The sequence below is a fragment of the Monodon monoceros genome, unplaced genomic scaffold (assembly GCF_005190385.1).
Source record: "Monodon monoceros isolate NGI ecotype Baffin Bay Population unplaced genomic scaffold, NGI_Narwhal_1 Super_Scaffold_5, whole genome shotgun sequence".
Classification (NCBI taxonomy): Eukaryota; Metazoa; Chordata; class Mammalia; order Artiodactyla; family Monodontidae; genus Monodon; species Monodon monoceros.
The window spans coordinates 58,109,457-58,116,460 of record NW_021703782.1 but is presented as its reverse complement, the minus strand read 5'-3'; positions in this window follow the sequence as shown (position 1 = coordinate 58,116,460).

Here is a 7,004-nt window from a genome sequence, read left to right as displayed (position 1 = left end):
TTTTTATTGAAGGACTTTGAGAAATGTTGAAGTTGAATTCTAAAACTCTTGAGTATACCATTATAATTCTTTAAGGTGGCCCAGTTTACTTCCAAAGCTACTATTACAGAGGAAGAAATTTCCAAAAATTGAGACTACCATAGAGGACAATCTTTTTCCTAAAAATGATTTGGAAATCTGAGACCTAAGGAACAATGAGTGTGGTGATGGGAAAAGGGAATTTCTAAATTTCTGTCAGATCTCAGATTAAACTCACACTTAATGGGAATTTTTTTCTAACATCTTGAATTTCTCTTATTTTAGGATTACTATGATAAATGTAGAAGGTTAGAGTATGGATAGCTCAGTCAAATGCCAACTACTATGGGTCTAGTAATTCTCTAGGTCATTTTCTTATAGTTGCTCCAACGTGGCCACTTAAGGGTCAGATTCTTAGTAGAGTCATTTTTCTTTTCTAAACTTAAAAAAAAAACCAAAAAATGACCATATCCACATTGTATACCACTTCAGACCTTCCTATATATGCACTCACTTACCAATGCTGACAAATGCAAGCTCCCTACGACTTTCAAGTTGCATCAGATAATTCACGTTAATGGTTGTAGTAATGAAGCCATCACCTCTTGATAAAATCCTAAATCCCATTCACATATTCAGAATAAAGAAGAGTAGATAGTGCAGTTGTGGATATAGACAAAGGAATCCTGGGTAATCTTATGGGAGGGTTAATCCTGAAGGTATTTCACCTTAGAATTTCCTGTTAAGTAAACATTCAGAGAAAACCAAGAGATTTAAACTTTCAGTTCTGCAGCTTTGAGGATATGAGCCCTAATCATGGTGTTTTCAGGGAATCTAGTTTGGTGTGGCCCCAAATGATCTCAAATATAAAGGATCCATAAAAAGGATATCTTGGGCCTGGGCCTAATATAAGAGTTGGAGTTTCATGTATTACTTCTCTTTAGAGCATGCTTTTTCAGCAGAGGTGATATCAACTCTCGGGGTGAGTACTGATGAAAAACCTTGTTCTTTTTATGTATAAAGCACAGAAATACATACAGTACATAAACAGGTATGCAATGATATGAAAATTTCATGGTGAAAGAGATTAAGAGAAAATGTCTAAAAACCTCCTTCCAAGGATGGGGAATAATGCAAAAAAAGTAGAGAAACACTGCTCTGAAGTGTACTCATGTGGACATGGGCCAAACCAGCACTACCTCAGAAGTGACTTCAGTAAGAGAGGGAAGATATGTCAGTATGAGGACACTGAGAGTATTATATCTTTTTGTTTTTAATTTATTATTATTTATTTTATTTTTTTTTTGGCTGTGTTGGGTTTTCATTGCTGCACACGGGCTTTCTCTAGTTGCAGCGAGTGCGGGCTACTCTTTGCAGTGCGCAGGCTTCTCATTTCAGTGGCTTCTCTTGTTTTGGAGCATGGGCTCTAGGTGTGCGGGCTTCAGTAGCTGTAGCACGCAGGCTCAGTAGTTGTGGCTCATGGGCTCTAGAGCACAGGCTCAGTAGTTGTGGCATACAGGCTTAGTTGCTCCAGGACATGTGGGATCTTCCTGGACCAGGGCTCGAACCTGTGTCCCCTGCTTTGACAGGTGGATTCTTTTTATTTTTTTATTTTTTTATTTGCTGTACGTGGGCCTCTCACTGCTGCAGCCTCTCCCGCTGCGGAGCACAGGCCCCGGACGCGCAGGCCCAGCAGCCACAGCTCACGGGCCCAGCCGCTCCGCGGCATGCGGGATCCTCCCAGACCAGAGCATGAACCTGTATCCCGTGCATCGGCAGGTGGACTCCCAACCACTGCGCCACCAGGGAAGCCCGACAGATGGATTCTTAAACACTGTGCCACTAGGGAAGCCCTGAGAGTATTAGATCTTTAAGCAAATATTCTAAATAGTGTAAACTAAAAAAGAAAAAAATTAGTTAATATGTAATCTTTTTAAAGTCATCCAATTTTAATATCTCTAGAATTTAAGGACTTTCCTTAACAGATACAAAAGTTAAGTCTTCTTCAGTGGAGATACATCCCTGAGTACCATTCTGTTGTCTTGTTTTTACATTTCACAATAAGATACAATAATCTTCTCAAAAAACTTAGGGTATTTTAATGATATGCAGTGTATTAGCAGTTTTTCTTCTTGATCATAAGATAAGAGGTGATAAGAAAGATACTAAAACCATGGCATATTACTGTATATTAAAGTCAAAGGAAAATTTCCACAGAAATAGTAAAGAAACTAACAATACCAAATGAAGATCATATCTGTGCTATGAAATTACCCAGTCAAGGCATTCATCTTTGAAAAATTCTGCAGCTTTTATTTTTTCTCTTTTATTGTATCCATCTTAATGGATGTGACATTGTTTAGCGTTGTGGTTTTCATTTACATTTCACTAATGATTAATGGTGTTAAGCATCTTTTTTTTTTTTTTTTTTTTTTTTGCGGTACACAGGCCTCTCACTGTCGTGGCCTCTCCTGTTGCGGAGCACAGGCTCCAGACGCGCAGGCTCAGCAGCCATGGCTCACGGGCCCAGCCGCTCTGCGGCACGTGGGATCTTCCCGGACCGGGGCACGAACCTGTGTCCCCTGCATCGGCAGGCAGACCCTCAACCTCTGCGCTTGGGAAGCCCAAGCATCTTCTAATATGCAATTTTATTGGCCATTTTTTTAATCTTTGGAGAAATGTTTAAGTCATTTGCCCATTTTAAAATTGGATTCTTTTTTTGTTAAGCTGTAGAAGTTCTTTCTATATTCTGGATATTAACCCCTTATCATATATATAATTTGCAAATATTTTTCTCATTCTGTAGGTTGCCATTTTATTGTTGATTGTATCCTCTTATGCACAAAAGTTTTTAATTTTGATAATTCCAACTTATCTACTTCTACTTTTGCTGTCATATTCAAGAAATCATTGCCAAATCCATTGTTAGAAGAAAACATTGGGGAAAAGCTTCAAAAGTGTTTTATGTCTTTAACTCTTGACGTTTAGGTCTTTGATCCATTTTGGGTTAATTTTTCTGTATGTTGAAAGGTAAGGGTCCATTTTTTTGCGTGTAGATTTCTAGTTTTCCCAACGCCGCTTCTTGAAAAGAGTGTCTTTCTCCCATTGAATGATCTTGGGGGTACCCTTGTAGAAAACTGTTTGACTATATACATTAGTGATTATTTCTGAGCTTTCTGTTTGTTTTATGCCATTAGTCTTTATGTTTGTCTTTATGCCAGTACCACACTGTTTTGATTACTGTAGCTTTTGTAATAAGTTTTGAAATCAGGAAGTGTGAGACCTCCAATTTTGTTGTTCTTTTTAAAAATTGTTTTGGCTATTTGGTGTCCCTTGAGATTGCATATGAATTTTAGGATGGGCTTTTCTATTTCTGCAAAAAAAAATCATTGGGATTTTGATAGGGATTGCATTAAATCTGTAGATTGTACTTAGGGTAAGGGTAGTATCCTCCTACGTAGATTACCTCATTTTATCCTCACAACTCTGAGGTAGGTACTATTATTTTTCTCATTTTAAGCATGTAGACATTGAAATTTAGCAAGATACAAATTTCCAAGTCCCACGTGTAGAAAGAAGGGATGTTGGAATTTGAATTTAGGCAGTCTGAGTCCAATGCCAGAGTTCATAACCACTTCACTATGCTGCCTTTCACAGCTTTGGCGGCATGCATATAAAGCAGCAATAAACTAGATAAGCTTTCTGCAGTGATCCGTGATTGTATTTCCCAGGTGGCAAGATGACAGAATCAATCATTTCAGTTCCCAGTGAAAATTATTTGAATATATTTTTACATGTTCTCTCACATCCTATCCTCCAAAAAAGAATTTAAGTGCATGACAATTTGATAAAATGTAGAAAAGTAAATCTTTGTAGAAGGAGCAATGTAAGGGATAATAATACCTTTTGCTAGATGACAAGAGAAAGTTGAAAGTAAATAAACTTAAAAAAAAAAAAAAAGGTTTGGGAGGTACAACATGACTGAGCTGAACAGGAAGGAGCAGGTGTAGCAGATGCCAGGACGGCGCACAGAAGGTCTCCAGGACCCAGGGTACCAGCACCCAGGGCAAAAGCAGTGACTTCATAGGAGCCTGGGCCAGACATACCTGCTGGTATTGGATGGTCTCCTGGGGAGGCAGGGGGTGTCTGTGGCTTTCTCTGGGGTCATAAAAGCTGGTGGTAGAAATATTTGAGGAGCGTTCATCTACTGGAACCCTTGCTGGAGGCAGATATTTTGCTTGGGTCTATAGCACCAAGACCTGGCACCACTCAACAGCCTGTAGGCTCTAGTGCTGGGATGCATCAGGCCAAACAACCAACAGGGCAGGAGCACAGCCCCACCCATTAGCAGACAGGCTGCCTAAAAACTTCCTGAGCCCACCTCAGACATGGCCACCTCGAGACATGGCCCCTGACACGGCCCAGCCCAGCAGAGGGCCAAGACCCAGCTCTATCCACCAGTGGGCCGGCATCGGCCCATCCCACAAGGAAGCCTGCACAAGCCTCTAAACCAGACATCTGCCAGGTGGCAGACAGCAGAAGCAAGAAAACTGCAATCCTGCAGCCTGTGGAACTGAGTCTGCAAACACAGGTCAGAACCTACCCTGGGACCAGGTGGTCCCTGGCCCTTGGGCAACAAGAGTGGAATCAACTGCTAGGACACATGGGACATCCCCTACAGAGGGCCACTTATTCAAGGTCGAGAAACATAACTAACCTTCCATATACATAAGAATACAAATATAAATTTAGACAATGAGACAGCAGAGGAATATGTTCCAGATGAAGGAACAAGATAAAACCCCAAAGCAACAACTAAGTAACATGGAGATAGGCAGTACACTCAAAAGAGCTTAGAATAATGATCGTAAAGATGATCCAAGAACACGAAAAAGAATGGATGCACAGAGCAAGAAGTTGCAAGAAGTTTTTAACAAAGAGAAAATATAAAGGACAAAAAGAGATGAACAATAAAATGAAAAATATACTAGAAGGAATCAGACTAACTGAGGCAGAAGAATGCATAAGTGAGATGGAAGACATAATGGTGGAAATCACTGCATGGAACAGAATACAGAAAAAAGAATGAAAAGAAATGAGGATGGTCTAAGAGACCTCTGGGATAACATTAAATGCACCAACATTCGTATTATAGGGGTCCCAGAAGGAGAAAAGAGAGAGACGACCTGAGAAAATATTTGAAGAGATAATAGCTGAAAACTTCCCTAACATGGGAAAGGAAACAGTCACCCAAATTCAGGAAGCACAGAGAGTCCCATACAGGATTAATGCAAGGAGGAACACACCGAGAGTAATCAAATTGACAAAAATTATAGACAAAAAATGAATAAATAAATAAAAGCAACAAGGGAAAAGCAACAAATAACAGACAAGGGAACTCCCATAGGTTATCAGCTGATTTCTCAGCAGAAACTCTGCAGGCCAGAAGGGAGTGGCACAATATATTTAAAGTGATGAAAGGGAAGAACCTATAACCAAGAACACTCTACCCAGCAAGGGTTTCATTCAGATTCTAAGGAAATCAAAAGGTTTACAGACAAAAGCTAAGAGAATTTATCACCACCAGACCAGCTTTGCAACAAATGCTAAAGGAACTTCTCTAGGGGGAAAAGAAAAGGCCACAACTAGAAACAAGAAACTTACGAATGGGAAACCTCACCAGTAAAGGCAAACATACAGTAAAGGTAGGAAATCATCTGCACACAAATATAACAAAATGAGCAATCGTGAGAAGAGGAGAGCACAAATGCAAGATATTGGAAATGCATTTGAAATTAAAAGACCAGCAACTTAATCTTGCTTATATATAGACTGCTATATCAAAACCTCAGGTTAACTGAAAACTGAAAATCTACAAGATATACACAAAAAAGAAAATGGTATCCAAACCCACACTAAAGATAGTCATCAAATCACAAGGGGAAAAAAAAAATCACGAGAACAAAAGAGGAAGGGGAAAAAAAGCCTACAAAAACAAATCCAAAACAACAAAATGGCAATAAGAACATACATATCGATAATTACCTTAAATGTAAACGGATTAAATGCTCCAACCAAAAGACACTGGCTGAATGGATACAAAAACAACACCCATATGTCTGCTGTCTACAAGATCTGGGTCTGAAGACCCACTTCAGATCCAGGGACACATACAGACTGAAAGTGAAGGGATGGAAAAATGTATTCCATGCAAATGGAAATCAAAAGAAAGCTGGAGTAGCAATACTCATATCAGACAAAATAGACTTTAAAATAAAGACTATAAGACTGTTAAAGAAATAAGACTGTTACAAGAGACAAAGAAGGACACTACATAATGATCAACAGATCAATCCAAAAAGAAGATATAACAATTGTAAATATATATGCACCCAACATAGGAATACAATAGGAATTGTAAATATATATGCACCCAACATAGTATTTACCTAAATACTAACAGCCATAAAGGGAGCCATAAAGGGCCCATAGTATTTACCTAAATACTAACAGCCATAAAGGGAGAAATCAATGGTAACACAATAGTAGTGGGGGACTTTACCACTCCACTTATATCAATGGACAGATCATACAGACAAATCAATAAGGAAAAACAGGCCTTAAATGACACATTAGACCAGATGGACTTAACTGATATTTATAGAGCATCCCATCCAAAAGCAGCAGAATACACATCTCAAGTGTACATGGAACAGTCTGCAGGATTGATCACATGCTGGCCAACAAAGTGAGCCTTGATAAATTTAAGAAAGTTGAATCACATCAAGCATCTTTTCCGACCACAACACCATGAGATTAGAAGTCAACTACAAGAAAAAAATTGTAAGAAAACACAAACACATGAAGGCTAAAAAATATGCTACTAAACAGTCAATGAATCACTAAAGAGGAAATTGAAAAGTACCTAGAGACAAATTAAAACAAAAGCACGATGATCCAAAACCTATGGGATGCAGCAAAAGCAG